The sequence below is a fragment of the Lactuca virosa genome, chromosome 8 (genome assembly GCF_052849685.1).
Source record: "Lactuca virosa cultivar CGN04683 chromosome 8, Lactuca_virosa_CGN04683_v6, whole genome shotgun sequence".
In the NCBI taxonomy this organism is placed as follows: Eukaryota; Viridiplantae; Streptophyta; class Magnoliopsida; order Asterales; family Asteraceae; genus Lactuca; species Lactuca virosa.
The window spans coordinates 294,447,297-294,456,806 of NC_136433.1; the positions used below are offsets into that span (position 1 = coordinate 294,447,297).

The window sequence follows — 9,510 nt, forward strand, 5'->3', positions numbered from 1 at the left end:
TCAGATGGCAGGGTATTTCAGTCTTTTAAAAGGGTGAGGGATTATTGGAATTGAATTCCATCTGGAAAGTTGAAATCCTGTCAGTCATGCATTATGTGAATTCCAAGGGAAGTGATTCAGTTATAAATTTACTCCAAAGTTAGAGTAGAACGGAATTGGATTCCAATTTCTGCAGAATTCAATTCCGTAGTAATCTTATTCTGTTAATAGAACTACAAAGAAATGGCTAAAGTGGACCACATTAATCAAACTATAACATTCAAGTCCACAGGCTAAACTGTCACACTATCAATCCAAGTCTTCATTTTATTCTTTTCAAATTTTGCAACTCTAAATAATTATATATCACGGACTATGAAGGTTATATGGATGCCCAAACTAGAACAAAAGAATATTGACCTTGAAATTTGTGCAATTTATAATACATAGAAATTGAATGAAGTTTCTTGTATATGACTAAACAAAAGGCTGTGGATACTTTTCTTTGGAAGATGATCAACTTTTTTCCAAGAACAAAATTTAGAAAAAAAATACTGAAAATCCATGGTTCTATATTGGATTTGAAATGACCGAATGAATATATAGAAGCTAAAAGAATGCACATGAAACTTAAATGGGTGGTTGTGAAATTCGTCAAAACGGGTTTGGGTCAAAATAGTAATATTTACTTCACATTGAATTGGATCTGGTTAGGTTGACCCACAAACACAGTAAAATGATTACAATAATAATCCAAACTACATAACAAAGCAATTTAGGAGGTTGTTATACGCTTACTTATTCGTCACATTAAAAACTAAAAAATGAGAAATCATATCTAATAAATGAAAGTTTTTTTTTTTGCCACATGTAATCTTCTTCTTCATTTTGACACTTGTCATTTTATGAGAGTTTTAGAATTTTTATTTTCACTTGTCATTCTTTAGAGATTTCTATTTTCTTAAAATAAAATTCCATAAAATTGTAATGGTTCTATAAGGAAATAAAATCATCCTATTAATTTGATAATAAATTTTCATAAATACTTCAAACAATTTAATTTCTTTTGTAAATATTTATTTGATAATAAATTCTCATAAATACTCTAAACGATTTAATTTCTTTTACAAATGTTCCAAAACATTACATTCTGTTATATAAGTATTACTTTCTAAAATATTTCATGTTTATATATTGATATTAAATTTTTATTTTTAATAAACCCGTATAATATACGGGTCTCACACCTAGTGAAGAAATAAATAATGAGTCGATTACATGCGTCTTACTATTCAATATTGACACATTTAAACATCCATATTACAAACAGGGGCGGTCCAATGGTATTTAATGCCATGGGCAAAAAATTATAATAATGCCCCATTTTTATGGCGTTGTTCAAATTTAAACCTTTACGAGAAAAATAATTTAAAAAGCAACAATATAAGTATATAACACATCCTTTTATTTAAAAGAAGCATATTTACACAAATTAACATATACAAACTTCACTTAAATCCATGCCTTACCGCATTTTTGAAACAAAAATATTAACTACTCTATCATATTTGACACTCAGCTAAAAATAACTTTTAATACTAAAAATTGCCAAACCCTTCTATCTCTTTTAAATGTCTGTGCATTATAGATATAAACACTTATTTCATGCTACAAAAACAAACACAATCAACAAAATCCAAGCAGTCATATACAGCATTGCAAACTCCATTGTACAAATACTATAATCCTTCTTTACAAATAAATCATAAACACTATACCTAAGAGTGACTTTTAAAAAATGAAAAACATAGATATTGAAAAGTAAAAACAAAATTAGCAATACTAAAATCAGTTAACCAAAAAGAGAGTAAAAACCAATTAGGAATCACTATGCGACACAAAATTGGAATTATAATACAACTAAAAATTGATATTTACAAATGACGAATGGAAGGAAGATTGTGGAATTTTTTTTTGCAAAAAACCAAACTTGGGGTAATTAGATAACTCTTTAGAGATAGAATGTTAAAAAAAGTTGAGCAAAAAAGGACACCCTCAACAAATAGTCATGGAATAAAAAATAAGAAGTAATCTACTTTTCCTGGCTGCTGCCTCCGGATATTAAAACCGATCAAAAGTTCAGAACAACAAAAAATCATAGAAATAAAACATAAAATTTCAGAAAATAACTCTAGAAATTTATACATAAAACCACAAAATTATACATGAAACAAACCACAAAATCATGCCTCATTTAACTCCTGATTTTGAACTCAAATAGGATAATCGAAACTATGAACTATCAAAATTCAGCACAGATTCAAGGAATCAGAAATCGGAACTGTAATAGGTAAACTCTTGACTTTTGAAATCAAAACAAAAATATGAGAACAGTGATAAAATAGAGAATTAGAAATAGGATAATAGAACAAATAAATGTCTGCTTAGCTAAACGCTTTGAGCAGACGTACCCAGAGTCTCCAGCTTTGAACAGTCAAACTCCAAACTGAATCAGAATTGTAATAAAAAATAGAAATCAGAAATACGAGATTAACGATCTCGGTTCGAACTCCAATTCATACAAATCGCCAAATCTGGAATCAAGAGAATAGAATAAATAGAAGATAGATTTGGAAATAAGGATTCATCGATTTAGAGAAGCAGTCGACTCCTCGATCTTCTACGGTGTGAGTTTTTCTAGGGGTCGATTACATCTCTCAAGGTGTTCATAGCTTCAATTATTAATTCTTCGCGCCCATTGCGCTTTGCCTCCAACTGTTCGATGTATTTGTAATATGTCGACAAATACTCACGGAAATCAGTAACCTTCGTATGGACTAAATTATTTGGGCCAACTATAGATAGTATCACTTATTGGATTAAAATGATGCCTCTAAAATTTGCTGCCCTGGGTCTAAGCCCATTTCGCCCATGTATTGGGCCGGGGCTGATTACAAATGTCATACACATAGAAAATCCATATAAGACACAAATGTCATACACATATAAAATCCAAATAGTCTTATAAATAAACACAACACCAGTATTAAAAAAGCAAAATAGTCATTGATAACATATATTCAAGAATCACTTACATTCAAGAGAATCTATATCGTTTCTCGTCCTCTCTTCATCTTGGCAACTCTTACCACAACTACAACGTAAATCTTGTCTATGGTTTCCTCAACAAACATGAAAAGCTTCGGTCTCCATTTCTTCTTGAAAAACAAAACTCCAATAACACCCAAAAATCCTGTTGCAAACAGTGGCTGAACCAAAAATATTTGCAAGGGGTAGCACAAAATAAAATTCCCGATAAAAGATAATAAAATAACTGTATAAAAATTACAATTTTAATAGAAATAACAAACTACCACAAAAGTCTTACATTTCAAAGTTGACCTCTTCGCTTACCCATTTTTTGAAAGCGCTCCATCACTTGTTCAATCTTAACATCCACAAGTGCTTCTTTTTCTACACTACAAATCACAGCATCATTCATAAAAGCATCACCTATTTTATTACGCAAGTCGGTTTTCAAGAGCTTCATTGCGGAAAAACATCTTTCAACCGTTGCAGTTGCGACGGGCAAAACCAAAGTCAACTTTAATAACCTATAAACCAAAGGAAAAGAACGATGTTTTCCAGTATCCACCATCAAACGAAAAAGGTCCGCAATGCCCTTCAAATTAGCAAATCTCTCATCATCAATCAAAGAGTGATAATAGGTTTCAAGTTGACCATCAAGATACACCCTTTCCAAAGCAGTAAAATCCGTTTTGTACAACTCACTTAGCTTCACCAACTTTGATTTGTCAAACATAGAAAATGAATTACAAGGACTCAAAGCCGACATGTATTCTAGCAAATCGGTGCTCACTTCACTAAAACGGTTCCCAAACTCTTGAATTTGCATATCTAAAACCGTGTTAAAAATATCAACTTCAAAGTGATGTTGATTAGTAATCTTGGTCCTACGGTTTCTTGGAGTAACATAACATTCAGACATTTCCATAATTTTAATTTTATGTTTCTGACAAAAAGAAAATACCTTCTCCAATATTGAAGGAAATCCGTTATTTCTTAAAGCTTTTAGTGTTTTCATTGTCACTTTCACCAAAGAAGCCGCTTCCAAAATATCTTGATCCTTTCTTTGAAGATGTCTTGACAATGTATCTGTGAGACCAAAAATCTCCAACATCAAGTGTAAATAAAACACAAAATCAAGCGTCTTGAAATATGACAAAATACCGTACGCTTGATTTTGGTTATGTAAACTATATCCCTCCTCTTCAACATAATTAAGAACCTTGACTACCTCCGGAAACAGATTCTTCAAACTTGTTATTGTTTTATAATGTGAACTCCATCTTGTATCTCCAGCTCGAACAAGAGAAATCTCTTGATTTAAACCTCTTCCAGTGTCAATTTCACCATTACCAATTTCTTTTTGAGCCCTTTCCTTATAACTCTCCAGTACGATATCTTTTCTTTTACAAGAAGCACACACCAAATTACCCACCAAAGCTAATTGCTCAAAGAAATCTTCAGCACCATCATGGTTCTTTGCTACAACCACAACCACTAACTGAAGTTGGTGTGCAAAAAAATGTACATAATATGCCGAAGGGTTATCTTTCAATATCAATGCTTTCAAACCGTTAAATGCACCCCGCATATTACTTGCTCCATCATATCCTTGTCCTCTTACCTATTTAAAAAAAATTATATATAATATAAATAAGAAATTAAATAGATAAAATTCAAATACTAATAAAGGAATTCATGATTTCGCACCTAAGATATACTCAAGTTATTGTTGGTAAATACCGAATCAATGGTTCTTTTAGAGTTAAAGAAGATGTATCCTTCACGTACACAACTCCAACAAATCTTTCCTTCACAATTCCAAGGATATTAACATATCGCAAAACCATAGCCATTTGTTCCTTTTTTGATACATCACTAGACTCGTCTACTAATATAGCAAACACATCCTTACCAATTTCTTCACAAATGGACGTTATTATCTCTTTTGAAAAGCATTGAACAATTTCTTTTTGAATCTTCGGAGACGTCAATTTTTCATTTTTGGAGCATTTTGTAAAGTAACATTATAAATGCTTTCATTATGGTCCTGAAGGAATGATAATTGTTCAATGAAAAGACCCTTAGAAAGAGAGCCATCTGACTCATCATGACCACGAAATGGTAACGTATTTTTCAATAAAAATCTACAAGTATCAATTGTAGCACGTAATCGAATTTGATAGTTACTCGCTTCAACTTCGGGTTGCTTATGGAAAACTTCACTAATAGATTGGTTTTTCTTTACTAGATTTTCACACTTTTGTTTTGCTTTGTTGTGATGACTATCAACTTTACCCTCATGATCTTTCAATGATTTCTTTTTACTCAAAGTGTCAAAGCCTCCCGTCACAAATACATCTCTCCCCCTTGTTGCCCCACAATGTCTCCAAACAAGTAACAACATAAACAATAAGCTTTGTTTTCTTTTGTGCTATACTCTAACCAATTAATTTCATCAAACCATTCCTTTACAAAACGTCTATTCTTATCACCAATTTTTATTGATGGAAAATCATGACCTTTTGGTTGAGAAGGTCCTTTAATCCAATATATTCTCCTTATTTCATCCCTTTGATTTGGATGATATGATGTAATTCTTGGTCTGTCCGCAGGGTCCGAAGGAAGATTATTAATATCAAAACTTGGTGGTTGTGGTTGTGGTTGTGGTTGTGGTTGTGGTTGAGGTTGAGGTTGAGGTCTTTTCCCTCTACCACTTTCATCACTACTACCAACATCCAATGCCCTTTTAAAAAAATTTCCAATCAAACCCTATAAACACAATTAAGTATTTAAAATTCATAATTGAAAATATAAACCTAACACAAGTGAACAACTAATTGACTAATTAGGTTTTCAAATTGACAACTAAATTAAGCAAAATTATAAAATATTAAAGATGAAAAATTAAATATTACTTGTTTCATGAGTCCTTAAATGCGCAAGTGTGACTGTGGGAGAAGAAAGCCAAATTGAAACTAAGAAGTTGTCGTCAAGCAAGGGCGTAGGAGATGATGAGAACTCAGAACAATTTTATTTTTTTTCCTTGATGTCATAAGTTAAATTGTACATAAATAATTACATAAAACATTCACATATAAATGGGCCATGTTTACCAATTAGTGGGCTATTGGACTTTGCTTTAAATGTAATTGGATGTTGGTGCTTGAAGTTGTATCTAAGAGTATTACATTTATGTATATAACTTTTTTTTTTACATTTCTAGGGATTAATTGAGGGGTAGCACGTGCTACCCCTACCAACCAAGTAATTCCGCCAATGGTTGCAAAACCACTCATTATGTCCACATAGAACAACCATACCTTCGTAGGCTCCTTATAAACTATTGTTGGGTCTTCCTCATGCTTGGAGCAATTCTTTATCAATGGAAATCCACAAAGATCTTTGTTCCCAAGATATATTGATGGATCAGTAAGTGCCTGCAACTGATTTCCTGTTGGAATTTGTCCCGACAAATTGTTGTTCGACAAATTCAAATGGCTCAAAAAGTTCAAAGCAACCATGCTTGGAGGGATCATCCCAATCAAATCATTATTTGAGAAATCTAGAGATTCTAAATTCGTCATATTTCCAATATTGTCTGGAATACCCCCACTGAGAAGATTATTAGACAAATTGAGACTCATCAACATAGAAAGTGCAGTTATCTCAACATGTATTTCTCCAAAAAGTCTATTGCTTGAAAGGTCCATGTTGTAAACCAATTTCAAAGTTGTTGTATATTCAAGATCAACACCTTTCGTGCTCTGAATCACATTTTGATCATCATCGATATCATCAATGGTATCCACCAGTACCCCACTTCCCTTAACCATGCCATTTAACTCTCCAAGACAACGTGGGATGCTTCCCATTAAGTTGTTGTATGCAACATCCAAAATATGAAGTTTTGAAATTTTGCATAGTGATTGAGGAATTCTTCCGGTTAGGTTATTTTTATGCAACCTCAAAACTAACAATGATGTAAGATTTTCTCCTATCGACTCGGGTATATTTCCAGAGAATTGATTATCACCCAAATCTAATACCACTAATGATTGTAAATTCCCCAAAGCTCGAAGAAGTTCACCACTAAATTTATTGTCATTCAAATTTAACCGAATTAATACTGAACAATTAAGAGCTATTGAACTTGGAAACACACCAGATAACTGATTTGAGCTAAATATCATGGTACCAAACCATTCCAGATTCGCAAGACACTTAGGAATTTTCCCACCTAACCTATTTCTTGAAAGATCAAGTAATTCCAAATATGACCTTCTACATAATGACATTGGAAACGAGTCATTGAAAATGTTATTTTGAAGAAATATTCCCGAGGTAAATCTTCTCGTAGACACATCAGAATTTCCCCCATTCGGAAGGTTTGTAAGAGGTCCACTTAGTTTGTTGTGAGAGAGATCTATGAGAGGAATGATGGGCATCTTCTGCAACCACGTGGGAAGGGTTCTCGAAATTGTAGCATTTGACAACATTAATGCCTCAAGATTCCTTTGATTTTGAAGCCATTGAGGAAACCCATTTAAGATATTGCAAGAACTGAGATGGAGAGATAGTAATTGGAATGGAGGTATCCACTCACGTGAAACATTGAATGTAAACTTAGAGTTGTAAGAAGTATCCAAGTTCTTCAACATCGAAAGGTTAGCAAAATGGGCTTTAGAAACTACTCCTTCAAAAGAATTGTATGAGATATCTAGAGAATGGAGTTTGGAAAGTTGCCCAAAAGAAACGGGAATAGTCCCATTTAACAATTTGGAAGACATCAAAATTTCTTGTAATGAAACAAGACTCCCTAGAGATGTTGGGATAGGACCATTTAATTGATTCAAAGAAAGGTCAAGTTTTACAAGGTTTCCAACAAATGTTGGAATGGGCCTGTTAACATGTTGTCAAATACATCTAACACTAGTAAAGATCTTAATCTTCTCACAGATTCAGGAATTGGACCTGTCAATCTGTTGTGCGATAGATCAAGCTCTAGAAGATTAGGCATGTTAGGAACCAATGAAGTCAACGAATTTCCTGAAAGGTCAAGGACTCTTAGGGAACTCATGTTTGTTAAATAAGATGGAAATATGCCTTCAATTGAATTTCCACTAAGATCCATGTGTTGGATGTTAGAAAGGGTACTTAAATTAAGATGAGGGGGAGATAAATATATCTTGTCGAGCCCACAATATGTCAAATGCAACTGATACAGAAGGAATCATGTTTAGCAAGTTTGTAAAACTCCCTGTAAAACTTAGATTAAAGGTTGAAAGATCAAGAAATGTGAGGGATGTCATGTTTTGAAAAAATCCAGGGAGTGGACCTTCGTAATAATTGAAGCTAAGATCTAGATGTTTGATGTTTGGAATTATTCTACTCGAATTAAGAGAATGAGAATGATCAATCTTGGAAAGTTTACATGATGACAAACTTAACTCTTTTAATGAAGGAATCATGTAAAGCATCATATCCCAATTTTGTGCTCCGCTAAGATCCAAATAATTCAAGTTGAGATGCTCGAGTGACAAAAGGCCAAAAGTCCATGTCATATCATCTTCCATCAACACTTCATTCCAACTGAGATCTAGAACGTTTAAATTAGTAAGATTTCCAACGTGAGGAGGAATGATACCATTAAAACCAGCATACGAGAGATTGAGGTAGGCCAACTATTTGAAGGATCCGATGAAGTTAGGGATCCGGCTTCCTCCAAAATCATTCCCACTCAAGTCCAAGTATTTGAGGTGCTTCAACTCAGCCAAAGAAGGATTCACCTCATTACCAAATAAGAAGGAGTTGCCATAAAAAAAAGAGTGGTCTCCTTCGAGAGGGATACTTTCTACATTTCCAGTGATATGGTCACAACGGATTCTTTTCCACGTGCAACAGTTATTGCAAACCCATGATGACAACATTCCCGAAGGATCTTTGATGCTTTGTTTGAAGTTGAGAAGAGCAATTCGCTCTTGCTTAGAGCAAATGACACTAATATTTTCAACACCCAAACAAGTATATGTGGTTGCAACCAAACAAATAGTTATGAAAATGAGATGGAGCCCTAAACCCTTATGATTCTCCATTATCTACCCTTAGTTTTTAGAAATATTGAAGTGGAAAAATGGATTGTTAGGTCCAAAAACTAGTGCATGAAGACCATAATTAAAGAACAACTTATTGACATGGAAGTCAATGGAGAGAATACAAAACAATGAGTGCCAAAACGCATTTCCATTTTCAAGGAATTAAAAGATTGTTTATGAATAATTGAATATCTTAAATAATAGTGTTCTAAATTAGAAACTTGATTTTGATGTTTAATGCTTTACGAAACTAACTACAATAAAATAAGTTTCTTTGTGGTATTTGACTTAGCAAGCTTGATCTGTGAAAGCCTACAAAAGATAATTATAATTATAATTTCAAAATTTC

General features: G+C 33.0%; 1 pseudogene; it reads right to left on the minus strand.

The window, feature by feature from the left end:
- Window positions 1–3,086: 3,086 nt before the first annotated feature.
- Window positions 3,087–9,161, minus strand: LOC145129207 (receptor-like protein EIX2; annotated as a pseudogene).
- Between the last annotated feature and the right edge of the window lie 349 nt (window positions 9,162–9,510).